This window comes from Staurois parvus, unplaced genomic scaffold (assembly GCF_062004578.1).
Source record: "Staurois parvus isolate SC_StPar_1 unplaced genomic scaffold, SC_StPar_1.0 ptg001623l, whole genome shotgun sequence".
NCBI classification, from domain to species: Eukaryota; Metazoa; Chordata; class Amphibia; order Anura; family Ranidae; genus Staurois; species Staurois parvus.
The window spans coordinates 353723-377424 of NW_028319419.1; the positions used below are offsets into that span (position 1 = coordinate 353723).

At 48.1% G+C, this 23702-nt stretch overlaps 2 long non-coding RNA genes across 2 annotated transcripts; both read right to left on the bottom strand.

The window, feature by feature from the left end:
* Positions 1-3397: 3397 nt before the first annotated feature.
* LOC149435024 (uncharacterized) lies at positions 3398-14749 on the bottom strand. Its single transcript, XR_016308572.1, has 2 exons — positions 14631-14749; positions 3398-3800 (listed from the first exon to the last, which is right to left on the bottom strand). It is a non-coding gene; the product is annotated as an uncharacterized LOC149435024 (long non-coding RNA).
* Positions 14750-19662: 4913 nt separating this feature from the next.
* On the bottom strand, positions 19663-22406 carry LOC149435025 (uncharacterized). Its single transcript, XR_016308573.1, has 4 exons — positions 22339-22406; positions 20088-20224; positions 19878-20001; positions 19663-19761 (listed from the first exon to the last, which is right to left on the bottom strand). It is a non-coding gene; the product is annotated as an uncharacterized LOC149435025 (long non-coding RNA).
* Positions 22407-23702: the final 1296 nt, after the last annotated feature.

The following is a 23702-nucleotide window of genomic DNA, read 5'->3' on the forward strand; positions in this document are numbered from 1 at the left end:
CTGTCCGCAGTCTATGGTCATCCCTGTACTGTCCGCAGTCTCTGGTCATCTCCTGTACTGTGTCCGCAGTCTCTGGTCATCCCTGTACTGTGTCCGCAGTCCCTGGTCATCCCTGTACTGTGTCTGCAGTCTCTGGTCATCCCTGTACTGTGTCCGCAGTCTCTGGTCATCCCTGTACTGTGTCCGCAGTCTCTGGTCATCCCTGTACTGTGTCCGCAGTCTCTGGTCATCCCTGTACTGTGTCCGCAGTCTCTGGTCATCCCTGTACTGTCCGCAGTCTCTGGTCATCCCTGTACTGTCCGCAGTCTCTGGTCATCTCCTGTACTGTGTCCGCAGTCTCTGGTCATCTCCTGTACTGTCCGCAGTCTCTGGTCATCCCCTGTACTGTGTCCGCAGTCTCTGGTCATCTCCTGTACTGTGTCCGCAGTCTCTGGTCATCTCCTGTACTGTGTCCGCAGTCTCTGGTCATCCCTGTACTGTGTCCGCAGTCCCTGGTCATCCCTGTACTGTGTCCGCAGTCTCTGGTCATCCCTGTACTGTGTCCGCAGTCTCTGGTCATCCCTGTACTGTGTCCGCAGTCTCTGGTCATCCCTGTACTGTGTCCGCAGTCTCTGGTCATCCCTGTACTGTGTCCGCAGTCTCTGGTCATCCCTGTACTGTCCGCAGTCTCTGGTCATCCCTGTACTGTCCGCAGTCTCTGGTCATCTCCTGTACTGTGTCCGCAGTCTCTGGTCATCTCCTGTACTGTCCGCAGTCTCTGGTCATCCCCTGTACTGTGTCCGCAGTCTCTGGTCATCTCCTGTACTGTGTCCGCAGTCTCTGGTCATCTCCTGTACTGTGTCCGCAGTCTCTGGTCATCTCCTGTACTGTGTCCGCAGTCTCTGGTCATCTCCTGTACTGTGTCCGCAGTCTCTGGTCATCTCCTGTACTGTCCGCAGTCTCTGGTCATCCCTGTACTGTCCGCAGTCTCTGGTCATCCCTGTACTGTCCGCAGTCTCTGGTCATCCCTGTACTGTCCGCAGTCTCTGGTCATCCCTGTACTGTGTCCGCAGTCTCTGGTCATCCCTATACTGTGTCCGCAGTCTCTGGTCATCCCTGTACTGTGTCCGCAGTCTCTGGTCATCTCCTGTACTGTTTCCGCAGTCTCTGGTCATCCCTGTACTGTCCGCAGTCTCTGGTCATCTCCTGTACTGTGTCCGCAGTCTCTGGTCATCTCCTGTACTGTATCCGCAGTCTCTGGTCATCCCTGTACTGTGTCTGCAGTCTCTGGTCATCCCTGTACTGTGTCCGCAGTCTCTGGTCATCCCTGTACTGTCCGCAGTCTCTGGTCATCCCTGTACTGTCCGCAGTCTCTGGTCATCTCCTGTACTGTGTCCGCAGTCTCTGGTCATCCCTGTACTGTGTCCGCAGTCTCTGGTCATCCCTGTACTGTGTCCGCAGTCTCTGGTCATCCCCTGTACTGTGTCCGCAGTCTCTGGTCATCCCCTGTACTGTGTCCGCAGTCTCTGGTCATCCCTGTACTGTGTCCGCAGTCTCTGGTCATCCCTGTACTGTTAATTAGTTTGCACTACTGTACGAGTTGTTTTTTCTAAACCAAAAGCTCGATATTCAGGTTTCATTGCAGTGTTGGCACTTTGAAAGAAATAAGTTGGTTTTGGGTTGCAGTTTGGGCACTCGGGCTCAAAAAGGTTCGCCATCACTGTTCTAAGGTGTCCTGTGTAGTGTGGTGATAGCGCCTCTTCTGGAGGTTCATGTTCTAAGGTGTCCCACGTAATGTGGTGATAGCACCTCCTCTGGAGGTTCATGTTCTAAGGTGTCCTGTGTAGTGTGGTGATAGCGCCTCCTCTGGAGGTTCATGTTCTAAGGTGTCCTGTGTAGTGTGGTGATAGCGCCTTCTCTGGAGGTTCATGTTCTAAGGTGTCCTGTGTAGTGTGGTGATAGCGCCTCCTCTGGAGGTTCATGTTCTAAGGTGTCCTGTGTAGTGTGGTGATAGCGCCTCTTCTGGAGGTTCATGTTCTAAGGTGTCCCACGTAATGTGGTGATAGCACCTCCTCTGGAGGTTCATGTTCTAAGGTGTCCTGTGTAGTGTGGTGATAGCGCCTCCTCTGGAGGTTCATGTTCTAAGGTGTCCTGTGTGGTGTGGTGATAGCGCCTCCTCTGGAGGTTCATGTTCTAAGGTGTCCTGTGTAGTGTGGTGATAGCGCCTCCCCTGGAGGTTCATGTTCTAAGGTGACCTGTGTAGTGTGGTGATAGCGCCTCCTCTGGAGGTTCATGTTCTAAGGTGTCCTGTGTAGTGTGGTGATAGCGCCTCTTCTGGAGGTTCATGTTCTAAGGTGTCCTGTGTAGTGTGGTGATAGCGCCTCCTCTGGAGGTTCATGTTCTAAGGTGTCCTGTGTAGTGTGGTGATAGCGCCTCTTCTGGAGGTTCATGTTCTAAGGTGTCCCACGTAATGTGGTGATAGCACCTCCTCTGGAGGTTCATGTTCTAAGGTGTCCTGTGTAGTGTGGTGATAGCGCCTCCTCTGGAGGTTCATGTTCTAAGGTGTCCTGTGTAGTGTGGTGATAGCGCCTTCTCTGGAGGTTCATGTTCTAAGGTGTCCTGTGTAGTGTGGTGATAGCGCCTCCTCTGGAGGTTCATGTTCTAAGGTGTCCTGTGTAGTGTGGTGATAGCGCCTCTTCTGGAGGTTCATGTTCTAAGGTGTCCCACGTAATGTGGTGATAGCACCTCCTCTGGAGGTTCATGTTCTAAGGTGTCCTGTGTAGTGTGGTGATAGCGCCTCCTCTGGAGGTTCATGTTCTAAGGTGTCCTGTGTGGTGTGGTGATAGCGCCTCCTCTGGAGGTTCATGTTCTAAGGTGTCCTGTGTAGTGTGGTGATAGCGCCTCCCCTGGAGGTTCATGTTCTAAGGTGACCTGTGTAGTGTGGTGATAGCGCCTCCTCTGGAGGTTCATGTTCTAAGGTGTCCTGTGTAGTGTGGTGATAGCGCCTCTTCTGGAGGTTCATGTTCTAAGGTGTCCCACGTAATGTGGTGATAGCACCTCCTCTGGAGGTTCATGTTCTAAGGTGTCCTGTGCAGTGTGGTGATAGCGCCTCCTCTGGAGGTTCATGTTCTAAGGTGTCCTGTGTAGTGTGGTGATAGCGCCTCCTCTGGAGGTTCATGTTCTAAGGTGTCCTCTGTAGTGTGGTGATAGCGCCTCCTCTGGAGGTTCGTGTATTGAGGGGTAGTCCACCTGTATGCTTTCCTTTCCAAAAACGCTGTTTTATCTCTCTAAAATGTATTCTCTTTTTTTGTTGATGTGTTTGTACAAATCTGCTAGGCCTTCCCTAAGTTTCCTCCCCAAATCAGAATACAATGAATGTGTTGTGAATGCAGATAACAATCTCTCTGCACCTCCAATATCCTTCTCCAATGATAACATCTGTTTATTATATTCCGGAGCCAATATGGACATCATTTGCTGTGAGCATGATTGTAGGCTTTCCTCCCGTTCCCTCTTGAATTCCTCACTTATTTTTTCAATGTTGGGAAAGATCTGGATCCTCCACCCAAGTGGGTTGATCTTTTCTCGGGCATACTTATCGAATGTTTTAATATGCCAAAAAAGTGCCGATTTCTTTTCCAAGAGCTTTCCCAACCTCAAAAACAGCGAATACATTTCTGTTTTTTTTGTTCCTTCAGGGAAAAGTCCACCTGATAAGAAAACATCAAATGTAGCCATTCTTGACCCCGGAACTCACTCATATTGATGGATCCACAATCCCATTCCAACAAATGTAACACTTCAATGGCAGAGGATGTGCCCTGTACAGAGGAAAACATGTAAATAATTAGAGATGAGCGAATCGAACATGACAAAGTGGAATTCGTTTCGAAGATTAGGAAATATTCGATTCGCGCCGAATCCGAAAATTAGCAGACTTCGGATGCACGAATCGAATTTTCCCAAAAATGGCGGCGACATGTGTGGCGACAGAGCGGGGATCTCTGGGAAGGCACGCAGACAAGGCGCGCTGACCCATAATGCATTCATTCATGACATGTGATCGCATTAGCCAATCAGCAGCCAGCCAGCCAGCACTGTGTAATGGTGGAGCTATAAATCGCGGCCATCTTAGAATTCTCCATTAGCCTCCGGTCATTGAAGAGAGACAGACCTGTGTGTATTAGGGACAGAGTTAGGGCCACAGAGACTTTAGGGCCACAGAATCGTTACTCAGGGACACAGAATCGTTAGTCAGGGACACAGAATTGTTACTCAGGGACACAGAATTGTTACTCAGGGACAAACACAGAATTGTTACTCAGGGACACAGAATTGTTACTCAGGGACACAGAATTGTTACTGAGGGACACAGAATTGTTACTCAGGGACACAGAATTGTTACTCAGGGACACAGAATTGTTACTCGGGGACACAGAATTGTTACTGAGGGACACAGAATTGTTACTCAGGGACACAGAATTGTTACTCAGGGAAACAGAATTGTTACTCAGGGACACAGAATTGTTTCTCAGGGACACAGAATTGTTACTGAGGGACACAGAATTGTTACTCAGGGACACAGAATTGTTACTCAGGGACACAGAATTGTTACTCAGGGACACAGAATCGTTACTCAGGGACAGACACAGAATTGTTACTCAGGGACACAGAATTGTTACTCAGGGACAGACACAGAATCGTTACTCAGGGACACAGAATTGTAAGTCAGGGACACAGAATCGTTACTCAGGGACACAGAATTGTTACTCAGGGACACAGAATTGTTACTCAGGGACAGACACAGAATTGTTACTCAGGGACACAGAATTGTTACTCAGGGACACAGAATTGTTACTGAGGGACACAGAATCGTTACTCATGGACACAGAATTGTTACTCAGGGACACATAATTGTTACTCAGGGACAGACACAGAATTGTTACTCAGGGACACAGAATTGTTACTGAGGGACACAGAATCGTTACTCAGGGACACAGAATTGTTACTCAGGGACACAGAATTGTTACTCAGGGACACCGAATTGTTACTCAGGGACACAGAATTGTTACTGAGGGACACAGAATCGTTACTCAGGGACACAGAATCGTTACTCAGGGACACAGAATTGTTACTCAGGGACACAGAATTGTTACTCAGGGACACAGAATTGTTACTGAGGGACACAGAATCGTTACTCAGGGACACAGAATCGTTACTGAGGGACACAGAATCGTTACTCAGGGACACAGAATTGTTACTCAGGGACACAGAATTGTTACTGAGGGACACAGAATTGTTACTGAGGGACACAGAATTGTTACTCAGGGACACAGAATTGTTACTCAGGGACACAGAATCGTTACTCAGGGACAGACACAGAATTGTTACTCAGGGACACAGAATTGTTACTCAGGGACAGACACAGAATCGTTACTCAGGGACACAGAATTGTTACTCAGGGACACAGAATCGTTACTCAGGGACACAGAATTGTTACTCAGGGACAGACACAGAATTGTTACTCAGGGACACAGAATTGTTACTCAGGGACACAGAATTGTTACTGAGGGACACAGAATTGTTACTCAGGGACACAGAATTGTTACTCAGGGACACATAATTGTTACTCAGGGACAGACACAGAATTGTTACTCGGGGACACAGAATTGTTACTGAGGGACACAGAATCGTTACTCAGGGACACAGAATTGTTACTCAGGGACACAGAATTGTTACTCAGGGACACCGAATTGTTACTCAGGGACACAGAATTGTTACTCAGGGACAGACACAGAATCGTTACTCAGGGACACAGAATTGTTACTGAGGGACACAGAATTGTTACTGAGAGACACAGAATCGTTACTCAGGGACACAGAATTGTTACTCAGGGACACAGAATTGTTACTCAGGGACACAGAATCGTTACTCAGGGACACAGAATCGTTACTCAGGGACACAGAATTGTTACTCAGGGACACAGAATTGTTACTCAGGGACACAGAATTGTTACTCAGGGACACATAATTGTTACTCAGGGACAGACACAGAATTGTTACTCGGGGACACAGAATCGTTACTCGGGGACACAGAATCGTTACTCGGGGACACAGAATTGTTACTCAGGGACACAGAATTGTTACTGAGGGACACAGAATCGTTACTCAGAGACACAGAATCGTTACTGAGGGACACAGGATCGTTACTCAGGGACACAGAATTGTTACTCAGGGACACAGAATTGTTACTCAGGGACACAGAATTGTTACTGAGGGACACAGAATCGTTACTCAGGGACACAGAATCGTTACTCGGACACAGAATCGTTACTGAGGGACACAGAATTGTTACTGAGGGACACAGAATTGTTACTCAGGGACACAGAATCGTTACTCAGGGACACAGAATCGTTACTCAGGGACACAGAATTGTTACTCAGGGACACAGAATCGTTACTCAGGGACACAGAATTGTTACTCAGGGACACAGAATCGTTACTTTCTGCTTCACAACCACTATTGTACGTTCAAAGAGTTAAATACATTTACACGCCGGCTGGCGGTAATATTTTTTGGGTGATTAGTGCATTCCAGTGACACAAACGTACAGTTTCCAGCCAACGGCAAGCTGCAATTGACCGATTGTGCTAAATAAACTGACTTTCTGCTTCACAACCACTATTGTACATTCAAAGAGTTAAATCCGGTTTTATTTTTGGGGTGCTTATTGAATTAAAGAGTATGTCAGACAACACGCAGAGGAATGGCAGAGGAGACAATGTTTCAGGAGCGAGCAGACGTGGCAGCAGAGGAAGGGGTCGAGGCAGCACTAGTCGCAGCCAGAGGCCAGTGCTCCCGGTGTCATCCAGCGGTCGTGTCTCCACCGACAACCCTGCCGTCATCGATTGGTTGGCTCGGTCGTCTTCCTCTTCCCAGGTCACCTCTGACACCTACAGCCAACGGTCGGTGGGTACGTCAGACACAACCGTTAGTTGGCATGGCCCGGGAGCAAGCCCACTGAAATCACGTGTCCTCTACCTGCCCCTGTCCTTTGGTGTTCCCTCACCAAGCGAAGTATCGCATGCTGTGAGCTCAGCCCCACTGTACAGTGAGGAAGAGCTAACAGAGGGCGGTCAGGAACGGGGGGAGACATCCGCCTCTTCAGCAGCCAGGCGAAGAAGTACTGGCGAGGAGAGTGGCTCGGTAGCCAGTCTAGAGACAGGTCTGTCTCCTGACCCACACGCAGCCGAGGGGGCTAGTAGTGAGGAGGAGACCCTACTTGATGATGAGGAGGTTGATCGCACTTGGCAGCCTCGTCGTCATCAGGCTATTGCTTCCGCATCATCAGGAGAAGAGGGTGCCAGCTTGCCAGCGAGCAAAACAGTTGGTGGGTTGCCCAGGAGGCAGCAGGGTCGCAGCAGTGTCAGTGGAGCCAAACGGCCACGGAGTAGAGCACCAGCTCCACTGCAGCCTACCACCACGGCCAGTAGTGGTGCCGGTGTGCACGGAGGAAGTAGCAGTCAGCCAGTGAGGAGTAGCGGGGGCAAAGTTTCCTACTCGGCGGTGTGGCAATTTTTCGTCAAGCCGCCTGAGGAAGTAAACGTAGCCGTATGTCGACTATGTGGCCAGAAAGTCAAGCGTGGCCAGGGGGCCCATGTTGGGGCTTCCGAATACTGCTGCCTCCACCGCCACCCTGCGCCATGTGCCACTTTCAGGTCTCCTTACACTGTTGGTGGGTTCCATTTTGTGATAGGGTGCTGTATGGCCTTCCATTGCTGCTGCCTCCACCGCCAACCTGCGCCATGTGCCTCTGTCGTCTGCTCACGCTGCTGACGGCTTCCGCTTTTTAACATAGGCCTCTGTATGGCCTTCAATTTTAGCTGCTTACGCTCCGCCACTCTGCCATGGGCCCCTGTACCGCCTCCTCATGCTGCTGCCAGGCCCGTAATCTGCCATGGGCCCCCGTACCGACTCCTCATGCTGCTGCCAGGCCCGTAATCTGTCATGGGCCCCTGTACCGCCTCCTCATGCTGCTGCCAGGTCCAGAGTGTGTCATGGGTCCCTGTACGGCCTCCCATTGCTGCTGTCTCCATCGCCACACTCTGCCATGTGCCACTTTTAGGTCTCCTCACACTGCTGGTGGGTTCCATTTTGTCATAGGGTGCTGTATGGCCTCCCATTGCTGCTGCCTCCACCGCCACACTGTGGCTCCGTGACTGCCCAAATGAGTGAAGTGTGCGGTGATTCTAAGATCGACGGCACTCATCTGCATGTCATACTGACTGACAGTATTATTTCTCTTCCCCAGCAGACTCCAAGGGCATTTAAATTAAAGGTACAGTGTTCTGCACTAATATAAAGGCTCTCTGAAGCCTAGAAACACCCTTTTATAAGTTAAATTCGCAGCGAATATATTCGCCTCGAATCGAATTTATTCCGCGAATTCGGCGAATCAGCCGAATCGAATTTTTGAATACTTCGCTCATCTCTATAAATAATATTCATTGTAATGTGTAAACGATGATCGCGTTCCTTCATTTTTATATTGAATAAAAGTTCTTTTCTTATTATCTATCGCTTTTGTAACTTTGGCCGTAAGCCACATAGGTTGGATTTTTAGCCTTTTATACTTGTTGCCCATGGGAATATATTTTGCAGTGTGGTCACATACAGTGGGGCAAAAAAGTATTTAGTCCGCCACCAATTGTGCAAGTTCTCCCACTTACAAAGATGAGAGAGGCCTGTAATTGGCATCATAGGGAGACCTCAACTATGAGAGACAAAATGAGAAAACAAATCCAGACAATCACATTGGCTGATCTGGAAAGAATTTATTTGCAAATTATGGTGGAAAATAAGTATTTGGTCACCTACAAACAAGCAAGATTTCTGGCTCTCACAGACCTGTACCTTCTTCTTTAAGAGGCTCCTCTGTCCTGCACTCATTACCTGTATCAATGGCACCTGTTTCAACTTGTTATCAGTATAAAAGACACCTGTCCACAACCTCAAACAGTCACACTCCAAACTCCACTATGGTGAAGACCAAAGAGCTGTCGAAGGACACCAGAAACAAAATTGTAGACCTGCACCAGGCTGGGAAGACTGAATCTGCAATAGGCAAGCAGCTTAGTGTGAACAAATCAACTGTGGGAGCAATAATTAGAAAATGGAAGACATACAAGACCACTGATAATCTCCCTCGATCTGGGGCTCCACGCAAGATCTCACCCCGTGGGGTCAAAATGATCACAAGAACGGTGAGCAAAAATCCCAGGACCACACAGGGGGACCTAGTGAATGACCTGCAGAGAGCTGGGACCAACGTAACAGAGGCTACCAGCAGTAACACACTACGCCGCCAGGGACTCAGATCCTGCAGTGCCAGACGTGTCCCCCTGCTTAAGCCAGTACATATCCGGGGCCCTCTGAAGTTTGCTAGAGAGCATTTGGATGATCCAGAAGAGGATTGGGAGAATGTCATATGGTCAGATGAAACCAAAATAGAACTGTTTGGTAGAAACACAACTTGTCGTGTTTGGAGGAGAGAGAATGCTGAGTTGCTTCCAAAGAACACCATACCTACTGTGAAGCATGGGGGTGGCAACATCATGCTTTGGGGCTGTTTCTCCGCAAAGGGACCAGGACGACTGATCCATGTACAGGACAGAATGAATGGGGCCATGTATCGTGAGATTTTGAGTGCAAACCTCCTTCCATCAGCAAGGGCATTGAAGATGAAACGTGGCTGGGTCTTCCAACATGACAATGATCCCAAACATACCGCCCGGGCAACGAAGGAGTGGCTTCGTAAGAAGCATTTCAAGGTCCTGGAGTGGCCTAGCCAGTCTCCAGATCTCAACCCCATAGAAAACCTTTGGAGGGAGTTGTCTGGATTTTTTTTCTCATTTTGTCTCTCATCTTCCCAACACAAGAAGTACTGCACTTCCTTATTTACTCCATGATTTAGTCATGAAGAACAGCGGGGCTGAGCCCCACCAGAGGTCAGAGAGTGAGGATGGGGGGAGAACAACCAAGATGAAGACTGGACTGATCCTGAAGACCACCATCATTGGGGTATTGACTCCTCCCTCATTATCACTTTCTGTTTAAGGGTCCAACATTGGAGGATGTTATCACATTATTATCACCATGTAAAAGTCTGTGCTCCAATCACATCATCCGATATAAAATGTCCAGCTGGGAGGAAATGGGTGTAAAAAAAGAGAATCCATATTATGTGTATATATAACAGTGGGGGGAGGGGGGAGAGCAGAAGTCAGGAGTATGTAATGTACAACACAGAGTATATAGTGCAGGGGTCAGGAGTATGTAATGTACAACATAGAGTATATAGTGCAGGGGTCAGGAGTATGTAATGTACAACATAGAGTATATAGTGCAGGGGTCAGGAGGATGTAATGTACAACCTAGAGAATATAGTGCAGGGGTCAGGAGTATATAATGTACAACAGAGTATATAGTGCAGGAGTCAGGAGTATATATTGTACAACATAGAGTATATAGTGCAGGGGTCAGGAGTAGGTAATGTACAATATAGAGTATATAGTGCAGGGGTCAGGAGTATGTAATGTACAACATAGAGAATATAGTGCAGGGGTCAGGAGTATGTAATGTACAACATAGAGTATATAGTGCAGGGGTCAGGAGTATGGAATGTACAACATAGAGTATATAGTGCAGGGGTCAGGAGTATGTAATGTACAATATAGAGTATATAGTGCAGGGGTCATGAGTATGTAATGTACAACATAGAGTATATAGTGCAGGGGTCAGGAGTATGTAATGTACAACATAGAGTATATAGTGCAGGAGTCAGGAGTATATATTGTACAACATGGAGTATATAGTGCAGGGGTCAGGAGGATGTAATGCACAACATAGAGTATATAGTGCAGGGGTCAGGAGTATGTAATGTACAAGTTATATAGTATAAGGGTCAGGACTCACAGTATTAGTATTCTGTAATCAGTGGAAGCTTAAATGTTTACTGTAAACAACATGTAGAGGTGAGCTGGGATTAAACCATCATGAAACCGGTTAGATTGGAGGTGAGCAAATCCTTAGACAGAGGGGTGGCGGTGGACGTGGTATACTTGGACAGAGGGGTGGCGGTGGACATGGTATACTTGGACAGAGGGGTGGCGGTGGACGTGGTATACTTGGACAGAGGGGTGGCGGTGGACGTGATATACTTGGACAGAAGGGTGGCGGTGGACTTGGTATACTTGGACAGAGGGGTGGCGGTGGACGTGATATACTTGGACAGAGGGTTGGCGGTGGACGTGGTATACTTGGACAGAGGGGTGGTGGTGGATGTGGTATACTTGGACAGAGGGGTGGCTGTGGACGTGGTATACTTGGACAGAGGGGTGGCGGTGGACGTGGTATACTTGGACAGAGGGGTGGCGGTGGACGTGGTATACTTGGACAGAAGGGTGGCGGTGGACGTGGTATACTTGGACAGAAGGGTGGCGGTGTACGTGGTATACTTGGACAGAGGGGTGGCGGTGGACGTGATATACTTGGACAGAAGGGTGGCGGTGGACTTGGTATACTTGGACAGAGGGGTGGTGGTGGATGTGGTATACTTGGACAGAGGGGTGGCTGTGGACGTAGTATACTTGGACAGAGGAGTGGCGGTGGACGTGGTATACTTGGACAGAGGGATGGCGGTGGACGTGGTATACTTGGACAGAGGGGTGGCGGTAGACGTGGTATACTTGGACAGAGGGGTGGCGGTGGACGTGGTATACTTGGACAGAGGGGTGGTGGTGGACGTGGTATACTTGGCCAGAGGGGTGGCGGTGGATATGGTATACTTGGACAGAGGGGTGGTGGTGGACGTGGTATACTTGGACAGAGGGGTGGCTGTAGACGTGGTATACTTGGACAGAGGGTGGCGGTGGACGTGGTATACTTGGACAGAGGGATGGCGGTGGACGTGGTATACTTGGACACAGTTCCCCACACACGGCTAATGTGTAAGGTAAAGTCTATGGGCTGGAAAAATTTGAATGTAAATGGATAGAAAACTGGCTAAATGATTGTATTCAGAGAGTAGTGGGTAATGATTCATACTCTGAATGGTCTAGGGGTGTCAGTGGGGTACCCCAAGGTTCAGTGTTATTAGTGGGGTACCCCAAGGTTCAGTGTTATTAGTGGGGTTCCCCAAAGTTCAGTGTTATTAGTGGGGTGCCCCAGGGTTCAGTGTCATCAGCGGTGTATCCCAAGGTTCAGTGTCATCAGTGGGGTACCCCAAGGTTCAGTGTTATTAGTGGGGTTCCCCAAAGTTCAGTGTTATTAGTGGGGTGCCCCAAAGTTCAGTGTTATTAGTGGTGTACCCCAAGGTTCAGTGTTATTAGCTGGTTCCTGCCCAGCCTATGGCCAGATGGTGGCCGGGCGAGAACCTCGTCCCTCTGGGTGGAAGACATATGGCGTCCTTCTAGGCATGCGCAGTTGCATGCCTGCAGAGCTGTGAAGCGATCTGTCACTGGCCATGTACCTCGGACACGGCCAATGACAGATCTGTGTACCGGCCCTGTTGGCAGTACCATGTGACCTGCTGTGACCAATCACTGCAGGTCACATGACAGTCGTATACAATGGATGGCTTCATTTTCTTCCCAAAAGACGACCAAAAATTATGAAATAAAAACACATTTTTCTTTTTTTCTGTTATAAAAGTTTGCAAATAAATAATTGTTCTTCATAAATTTAGGCCGAGATGTATTCTGCTACATGTCTTTGGTGACAATAACCCAAATTAGGATTTATGATTTAGTCTGTAGGAAAGTTATAGAGTTCACAAACTATGGTATAGATCTGAAAATTGATCAATCCTGAAGTACTGACGGCCAATCTAATTTCTTGAGGTCCAAGAATGTCAGAACAGTACAGATATCCCCCAAATGTCAGAACGGTACAGATATCCCCCAAATGTCAGGACGGTACAGATATCCCCCAAATGTCAGGACGGTACAGATATCCCCCAAATGTCAGGAGAGTACTGATATCCCCCAAATGTCAGGAAAGTACAGATATCGCCCAAATGTCAGGACGGCACAGATATTCCCCAAATGTCAGGACAGTACAGATATCCCCCAAATTTTTGTTTGGGTACAGTGTGAAAGTGCTGAAACCTGAAAATTGGCCTGGGCAGGAAGGGGGTAGAAGTGCCCGGTATGGAAGGGGTTAGTGGGGTACCCCAAGGTTCATTGTAATTAGTGGTGTACCCCAAGGTTTAGTGTTGGGACCCCAACTTATTAATATATTTATAAACAATATCGGGTCTAATATTAAAAATCCCAAGGGGGGATATGATCACCATGTATAATACATAAGGGGGGGATATGATCTCCATGTATAATACATAAGGAGGGATATGATCTCCATGTATAATACATAAGGGGGGATATGATCTCCATGTATAATACATAAGGGGGGATATGATCTCCATGTATAATACATGAGGGGGGATATGATCTCCATGTATAATACATAAGGGGGGATATGATCTCCATGAATAATACATAAGGGGGGATATGATCTCCATGTATAATACATAAGGGGGGGATATGATCTCCATGTATAATACATAAGGGGGGATATGATCTCCATGTATAATACATAAGGGGGGATATGATCTCCATGTATAATACATAAGGGGGATATGATCTCCATGTATAATACATAAGGGGGGATATGATCTCCATGTATAATACATAAGGGGGGATATGATCACCATGTATAATACATAAGGGGGGATATGATCACCATGTATAATACATAAGGGGGGATATGATCACCATGTATAATACATAAGGGGGATATGATCTCCATGTATAATACATAAGGGGGGATATGATCTCCATGTATAATACATAAGGGGGGGTATGATCTCCATGTATAATACATAAGGGGGGGATTGCTGTAGGAAAGTCCTGGATTCTTTCTTGGATACACAGAATATAACTGGATGTAACATTTATGGGGAAAGTTGATCCAGGGAATATCCGATTGCCTCTCGGGGGGGTCAGGAAGGAATTGTTTCCCCTGCAGGAGCAGATTGGATCGTGCTTTGCTGGGTTTTTCCTTCTGGTGGATCAGCTGTGGGTGTCGGATTATAACTTTTATTTTTAATGGTACAACTAGATGGATGTCTTTTTTCAGCCAGACTAACTATGTAACTCTGTAGGTCCCACACCGCTGCCTCCCATCTCCTGAGACTGCACTCAGTGACTTGGGTCTGAGACACTACAGACATATCCCTCCACCCGGCACAGCCAGCAGATAACAGAGAAGGTCCCCTGGAGGAGTCAGGCACAAGGCAGGAGACCCCAGTCACATGTCCTGGGTGCCTACAATATGCAATGCTTAGAGTAAAAATCAACATTTTGCTGCCAGCTGAACCCCAGAACCTCCATAAATCCAGTCTAGAGACATAAATTGTGTCTGCAGCACAGAGAAGGAAGATTATCCGAGAGAAATCCAGGAATACAGGACGGGGAACACAGCTCAGGAAAGTGACCAGGGGATTACAGGCTGATATCACCCAGTCCCCGCCCTACTCTGGACCAATCAGTGAGCAGTATGGGTGGAGGAATGGATTTAGTGTTCATGACCCACCTGTGCTGATCTCTGTAGGAGTGTCCTCCTCTATAAATGTCCCCGTTATTCCATCCTCCTCCATAGACTGCTGATCATCCCTCACATACGCCTCTTCTTCTTCTGCTTTCACCTCAAATTCTATATCGATTGGATCTCCACTCTAAATCAAGGAAATGAGAGAGAATATCATCTGTAAAATGTAAGATTTATGATTGTGACATCACACACAAAATCCACACATTGTCTCCCTTCACAGAAGCAGATCACATGTGATATGTCGGTACATTTCCCCTAAATACCGCATGCCATCCTGAAACTGTCCATTTCCTATCCCGTGTTGCGGTATTGACCACAAACACTGAACACGCTCAGTAAATACCGCATGAACAGGCGTTACATTCACAGAAGGAAATAAAGAATGAAATGCATGCGGTCATTAATTAGTGGTGGAGACATGCGGCATTCAGGAAATGTGTACTGCTTGGTAAAGAGTGGGCGGCCGCTGGCATCCTTAACAACCAGTAAACTACATGGTTGTTAGGGAGCGAGTGGCCGCCGCATCCTAACCAACCAATAAATCTGAAAAAAAGAATTACTGGAAAGGAAAAATTAAGAAAATGGCGTGGGGTCCCCCAGAGGGGTCTAGTATGGATTTTGAGGGGGACCCCTTGCCAAAATGAAAGAAATACATACCAGACCCCTATCTGAGCATGCAGCTCGGCAGGTCAGTAAACAGGGGGATGAGAAAGCAACCCCCCCTCCTGAAACATACCAGGTCACATGCCCTTAACATGGAGTGGATGTTCTGTTGCAGGGGGGGGCTTTGCTTCTCCAAAGCACCTTGTCCATGTTGATGGGGACAAGGGACTCTTTCCCACAACCCAGGCTAGTGGCTGTGGGGCTTTGCAGGCAGAGGACTTACAAAATTTAACAGAGGCCCTCAGATCCCTCACCCCATGGGAATGAGTATGGGGTACATGGTACCCCTAATTAGTCACCACAAAAAAGTATTCTGTTAAAGACAGCAGGCAGTATTTGACAAGTCCTTTATTAAAAAAACAAAACTAAATCAAAATGTCCCCCCCGGTGTAGATCCATCATCAATCACGATGCTCGCTGTCACCGCTGACTCAGAAAGAAAAGCTCCGCTCCCAATGAAGACTCCCCTCTGTCTGACAGCTCTGCTGCCACTAAATATACTAAGGGACGGTGCCACTCGGTGATGTCACTGACCAGGGCATGTTGTATTGGTGACATCACAAGAGGGTAAGGCCACCCAGTGATGTCACAGGGTGGTAGAACTCCTTAGTTTATTTAGAAGTGAGAGGCGGCGGAGCTGTCAGATGGCAGGAGGGGAGCTTTGTTTTGTCTTCGAGTCAACAATGACAGCGAGTATTGTGATTGGATCATTGATGGATCTACATCAGGGGGATATTGTTCTTTATTTGTGTTTTGCCAAAAATTACTTCGAGTTTTTTTACACTACACTTTTTTTGGTGAATGAATAGGGGTGCTATGTACAGGTGTAACTCGAAAAATGAGAATATGGTGCAAAAGTTCATTTATTTCAGTGCAGCAACTTAAAAGGTGAAACTAATATATGAGACTCATTACATGCAAAGCAAGATAGTTCAAGCCGTGATTTGTCATCATTGTGATGATTATGGCTTACAGCTCATGAAAACCCCAAATCCACAATCTTAGAAAATGAGAATATTCCATGCAATCAATAAAACACGGATTGTACATAGAACAATATCGCACCTCTGAAAAGTAGAAGCTGCATATGTACTCAGTACTTGGTTTGGGCCCCTTTTGCAGCAATTACTGCCTCAATGCGGCGTGGCATGGAAGCTATCAGCCTGTGGCACTGCTGAGGTGTTATGGAAGACCAGGATGCTTCAATAGCGGCCTTCAGCTCTTCTGCATTGTTCGGTCTCATGTCTCTCATCTTTCTCTTGGCAATGCCCCATAGATTCTCTATGGGGTTCAGGTCAGGCGAGTTTGCTGGCCAATCAAGCACAGTAATCCCACGGTCATTGAACCAGGTTTTGGTGCTTTTGGCAGTGTGGGCGGTGCCACGTCCTGCTGGAAAATGAAGTCAGCATCTCCATAAAGCTCAACTGTGGAAGGAAGCATGAAGTGCTCCAAAATCTCCTGGTAGACGGCTGCGGTGACCCTGGACTTAATGAAGCACAGTGGACCAACACCAGCAGATGACATGGCTCCCCAAATCAACACAGACTGTGGAAACTTCACACTGGACTTCAAGCATCTTGCAGTGTGTGCCTCTCCATTCTTCCTCCATACTCGGGGTCCTTGTGCCTCTTTATTCTTCCTCCATACTCGGGGTCCTTGGGCCTCTCCATTCTTCCTCTATACTCGGGGTCCTTGGGCCTCTCCATTCTTCCACCATACTCGGGGTCCTTGGACCTCTCCATTCTTCCTCCATACTCGGGGTCCTTGGACCTCTCCATTCTTCCTCCATACTCGGGGTCCTTGGGCCTCTCCATTCTTCCTCCATACTCGGGGTCCTTGGGCCTCTCCATTCTTCCTCCATACTCTGGGTCCTTGGGCCTCTCCATTCTTCCTCCATACTCGGGGTCCTTGTGCCTCTCCATTCTTCCTCCATACTCGGGGTCCTTGTGCCTCTCCATTCTTCCTCCATACTCGGGGTCCTTGTGCCTCTCCATTCTTCCTCCATACTCGGGGTCCTTGGGCCTCCCTCTCCATTCTTCCTCCATACTCGGGGTCCTTGTGCCTCTCCATTCTTCCTCCATACTCGGGGTCCTTGGGCCTCCCTCTCCATTCTTCCTCCATACTCGGGGTCCTTGTGCCTCTCCATTCTTCCTTCATACTCGGGGTCCTTGTGCCTCTCCATTCTTCCTCCATACTCGGGGTCCTTGTGCCTCTCCATTCTTCCTCCATACTCGGGTTCCTTGTGCCTCTCCATTCTTCCTCCATACTCGGGGTCCTTGTGCCTCTCCATTCTTCCTCCATACTCGGGGTCCTTGTGCCTCTCCATTCTTCCTCCATACTCGGGGTCCTTGTGCCTCTCCATTCTTCCTCCATACTCGGGGTCCTTGTGCCTCTCCATTCTTCCTCCATACTCGGGGTCCTTGTGCCTACATTCTTCCTCCATACTCGGGGTCCTTGTGCCTCTCCATTCTTACTCCATACTCGGGGTCCTTGTGCCTCTCCATTCTTACTCCATACTTGGGGTCCTTGGGCCTCTCCATGCTTCCTCCATACTCGGGGTCCTTGTGCCTCTCCATTCTTCCTCCATACTCGGGCTCCTTGTGCCTCTCCATTCTTCCTCCATACTCGGGGTCCTTGTGCCTCTCCATTCTTCCTCCATACTCGAGGTCCTTGCTTTCCAAATGACATGCAAAAGTTGCTCTCATCAGAAAAGAGGACTTTGGACCACTGAGCACAGACCAGGTCTGTTTTTCTTTAGCCCAGGTAAGACGCTTCTGGCGTTGTTTGTTGTTCAGGAGCGGCTTGACAAGAGACATACGACATTTGAAGCCCATGTCCAGGATCCGTCTGTGTGTGGTGGCTCTTGATGCACTGACTCCAGCCTCAGTCCATTCCTTGTGAAAGTCCTCAACACTTTTGAATGGCCTTTTCCTGACAATCCTCTCCAGGCTGCGGTCATCCTTGCTGCTTGTGCACCTTTTTCTTCCACACTTTTCCCTTCCACATAACTCTCTATTAATGTGCTTTGATACAGCACTTTGGGAACATCCAACTTCTTCTGCAATTCCCTTTTGAGGCTTTCCCTCCTTATGGAGGGTGTCAGTGATGGTGTCAGGTCAGCAGTCTTTCCCATGATTGTGATTCCTACTGAACCAGACTGAGAGACCATTTAAAGGCTCAGGAACCCTTTGCAGGTGTTATGGCTGAATGATCTGATTAGAGTGGGACACTTTGAGCCGAGATTATTCCACCTTTTCACAATATTCTCATTTTCTGAGATTGTGGATTTGGGGTTTTCATGAGCTGTAAGCCATAATCATCACAATGATGACAAATCACGGCTTGAACTATCTTGCTTTGCATGTAATGAGTCTATCTCATATATTAGTTTCACCTTTTAAGTTGCTGCACTGAAATAAATCAACTTTTGCACAATATTCTCATTTTTGTGAGTTTCACCTGTACTCTATACTCATTAACATTGTGGGGGGGGCGGGATCTGGGGGCTCCTTGCTAGAGGTGGCTTCCAGATTCCAATAAGCACCCCACCCACAGCCCCCACAACCACTGCCCAGGGTTGTGGGAAAGGGACCCTTGTCCCCATTGACACGGGGATAAGGTGCTTTTGAGGTGGCAGAGCGCCCCTGCCCTGAAGCACCCACCCCATGTTGAGGATATGTGGCCTGGTATGGTTCAGGAGGAAGGTGGGCACTCACTAAGGGTTTGGTATTGATTTTGAAGGGGAACCAACGCCTTTTTTTTTTATTATTTTGGCATCGGGGTTCTCATCAAAATCCATACCAGACCTGTCACAGCTGTCAGCGGGGAACTTGGTGGCCGTCCGCTCCTTGTTTACTGGTTGTTGGGGACACTGGCGGCTGCCCTCTCCTTAACAACAAGCTATTTACAAGTGTTGCTAAGGACACCAGTGGTAAATTACCCGCAGGATTCACTACTAAAAACAGAATGCAGCATCTTACTACATACTGGGATACGGGAAGATACCGCTTTGTGATTGGAGCCCATAGTCTACAAGTCCATGTTCTAGATTCCCCATCCCACCAACCTTGTAATAGTGAGGGATGGTGTGACCTTCCTGTGTGGAATCCCGGGAATACAGAGGACGGGGACATCTCTCTGGTGGGTTCCTGGTATTAGGTGGCTCCATCATATCCTTGTGTCCTTCTGAAAACTCCTCCATCACTCCATACTCCTCATCCTCCTCTTTATACTCTTCTTTAACATCAATATTATCATCCCCGAGGATTCCACTCTGAAAGATATAATAAAACATTCATTGTAACAAACATGCTGTGTATAAATCACAACTACCAATAATTGTCATCATCTACCTGATGATGGTGAGGGATGGTGTGACCTTCCTGTGTGGAATCCCGGGAATACAGAGGACGGGGACATCTCTCTGGTGGGTTCCCATGACTGGATCCATCTGTAGGAAACGCACACACTGACTGAATCCATTGTTTCTATGTGTTTATCAGATGATGGGGGATCTAGGTGGATCCTCCGTACTGCTCTCTCCTTTACAATAAAGTCTCCTCTTACCCGGTGATGTGAGGGGCGGCTGATTGTCCATCATGACGTCCTTGTAGAGATCCTTGTGTCCTTCTAAATACTCCCACTCCTCCATGGAGAAATAGACAGTGACACCCTGACACCTTATAGGAACCTGACACACACAATGATACAGTCACCATCCAGACACATCCCTTGTCTGTTACTGGAGAATGTCCCAGAATTCCCGGCACCGCTCACCTCTCCTGTCAGCAGCTCAGTGATCTGTCTGGTGACTTCTAGAATCTTCTTCTTCTTTCTCTCTTCTATCAGGGAGGGAGGTGGAGGCAATGTGATGTCATATGATCTCCAGACTTCACAGGAGGAAAACTCTACATCTGAACACAAATAGTCACATCAAATGATATTCCCAGAATCCTCCTCACCTCTCCATTCAGGTCTCCATTTTATTAAAGCCCCACTTCAGGCTGAGGTATAATTCCCCCCACAGGACCCCCACACTACGCAGGGTATAGGCTTGTTGCAGCATTCTGATGTCATTACATACAAAGCAGGACCAACAGTCCCACTTTACATGTGAGGATACCAAGGGGCCCCACATCCTAAGAGCATCAGAAAAAAAAGCCAGATGGAGGAACATTGGGAGGAGAAGCTGTGAGGTCAGTGTGATGTCATAGGATTCTCTGACTCTGGTTGGAGGGACATTGGGAGGAGGAGCTGTGAGGTCAGTGTGATGTCATAGGATTCTCTGACTCTGGATGGAGGGACATTGGGAGGAGGAGCTGTGAGGTCAGTGTGATGTCATAGGATTCTCTGACTCTGGATGGAGGGACATTGGGGGAGGAGCTGTGAGGTCAGTGTGATGTCATAGGATTATCTGACTCTGGATGGAGGGACATTGGGGGAGGAGCTGTGAGGTCAGTGTGATGTCATAGGATTATCTGACTCTGGATGGAGGGACATTGGGAGGAGTTGTGAGGTCAGTGTGATGTCATAGGATTCTATGACTCTGGTTGGAGAGGCATTGGAGGAGGAGCTGTGAGGTCAGTGTGATGTCATAGGATTCTCTGACTCTGGTTGGAGAGGCATTGGAGGAGGAGCTGTGAGGTCAGTGTGATGTCATAGGATTCTCTGACTCTGGATGGAGGGACATTGGGAGGAGGAGCTGTGAGGTCAGTGTGATGTCATAGGATTCTCTGACTCTGGATGGAGGGACATTGGGAGGAGGAGCTGTGAGGTCAGTGTGATGTCATAGGATTCTCTGACTCTGGATGGAGGGACATTGGGAGGAGGATCTGTGAGGTCAGTGTGATGTCATAGGACATATAGACTCTGGATGGAGGGACATTTGGATGGGGAGATTTGAGGGGTCCTCTATATGAGGCTCCCATGCAAACCAAATCCTTGTTCCTGGGTGCGTCCTACCTCTCCTAAACTGAAGAGTGAACTTTGACCTTTACTATCCAGAAATCTGTCCGGAATCTGTGGAAGTAAGCTGTCATGTGATCAGGTGACGTGCGGAGGAACGGAGTGTAAATAGCAGACAATTGTCTCCAGAGCCCCTAATGGTGGGGATGGATTTGGCGGCGTGCTGGTGCCAAGTTTCCTCCCCCCAGGGTCACTGCAGGTGTGGAGAAAAGCTGTGTAAGAGGATATGGAGGAGAGATGAGGAGGAGATCCAGGAATCAGGAGAAAGGTCAGGGCAAGCAACAGACGAGCGCATCCAAGAGACCAAGCCGGGGTCACTACACAGAAAATCAATCCAAGGAAACAACAGGCAGGACGAGGAATAGCAAGAAGGAGCTGAGAGACAAATGAGAATATTGCTCAGCCAATGGGAGATGATCTCAGCATGACTTCCATCATGAAGGAGATGAGGGGGAGGGGAGGAAGTCACTGAAGGTGACCATAGATCCATGGAAATTCAGCTGGTTCAGGAGGGATTGCTCACATTTCCATACATGTGTGGCCACTGGCGGATAAAAGCCACTCCCCCAGTGGCTGCAGCCAATAGCTTCAGTGCTGATCCGTGTATTCTGAGAGCGGAGGAGTTCCCCCATTGTCAGAATACAAGAGTGCAGCGGGGAGGATTCCCCCATCCACCTCCAATGTGTGGATGGGGGAATCGCTTCAGCTTTTATGGTCATCCCGCTGGCTGAACGATAAAACTGAACCATGTAGGCCAGCTTTGGGAGCAAATATATTATCATCAACTCCTCCCCCTGAAGGGGTTCATCTGGGTTCCCACACTATATATGTGTGTATCATCATCTGCTGGAGATAAAAGACATCACAATGACTATGGAGGAAGAGGACGGACGTGACTATGGAGGAAGAGGACGGACGTGACTATGGAGGAAGAGGACGGACGTGACTATGGAGGAAGAGGACGGACGTGACTATGGAGGAAGAGGACGGACGTGACTATGGAGGGAGAGGACGGACATGATGGGGGGTTACTGGGTGTAAATAGGAAATAACATCTTATTACCTCCTCTGCTGCCACTTCACGTCTCCTCTCTACTTCCTGCCTGTACCTGACATCACTTCCTGTCTGTACCTGACATCACTTCCTGTCTTCAATAGAGACTTCCTGTCTGGGTAGAAGTGAGATCCCCACCTTGTGGAAATCAGAGGAACTGCAGCCCCGAGAAGTGTCTGGTAGTGTGACCCCGGCCTTCTGCTGGGTGTGTATGGACTGTAGATCCTTATAGAGGGGTCACCTCCACTCCCACCAAGGGGGACAGAAATATATGACTGCTCGGGGGAGGGATTTTGTCATCTTTGATTTTGCAGTAAAACGTAATTGCAGATTTAGTCCTGTCACATATCTGTTATATGGATACAAGGAACCCCAGATGAAAAATGGCTCCTGATCCCCATATTACATCAGATTTTTTATTTTGGTGGGCATCAGATTTCATGATTGACATTAATGTACAGCATAGGACATTTCTGATAATTATTTTTCTTTACAATTTCTCTTTTTGTGAGTGAATAGAGGTATAGAGGAAGAGACCCTTGACCTTGTCCCCCCTGGCAAGTCCTCATCTCCATGTTGAGGGCATGTCACCTGGTATGGTCCAAGAAGGAGGAAATACACCCCCTCCCCACCTGTTTCATGGCCTGGCCTGCATGCTCAGATAAGGGTCTCGTATGGAATGTTGGCAGGACCTTCAGGAACATATCTCAGATAGTCTCTGTAAGGTGACCATAGACATGGAGGACACCAGCAATGGTTGGGATGTAACATCCCCTGTAAAGGTGGCATGATATGACAGATATTCCTGGAATTCAATGTTCAGTATTACAGATACAGTGTTCTCTTCATTTAGTGGTCAGTAGAAGACAAATGGTCACAATATAAAAATCTGAATAGTCGGCTCTGGAGTGTGAAGATTGGAGGAATGAACACCTAGATGGCAATAATGATCTGACATCCCTGTAGACATAGATACAGATGAATGATCTGTCACCTCACTGAGCCTCAAAGGAAATATTTTGATGTGCTGATCATGACCCCAGTGGGGAGAAGAGATTTGTGCACATTGGGCTCCCCACTGGCTGCAAAGGATTGTCCTTCTTATATAAAATGTTATGTGTCAGGAGTGCAGAATCCCAGAGGGGCCCCCACCATGGTCCTATGGGGTCTGCTCATGACAGCCATGCTGTGAATGAATATGTTGTGATCAGACTTAAACAATGGTGTTGGAAATCACATTGCCAACCCAGACACCAGAAATGTTGGGTCCATATCTATCTATCTACACACAAATCTATCTCTCAACCCCCCACCTCACCCCCTCGGTCTCCGCCCGAATCACACACCTACTGAGCGACATATCAGACTGGATG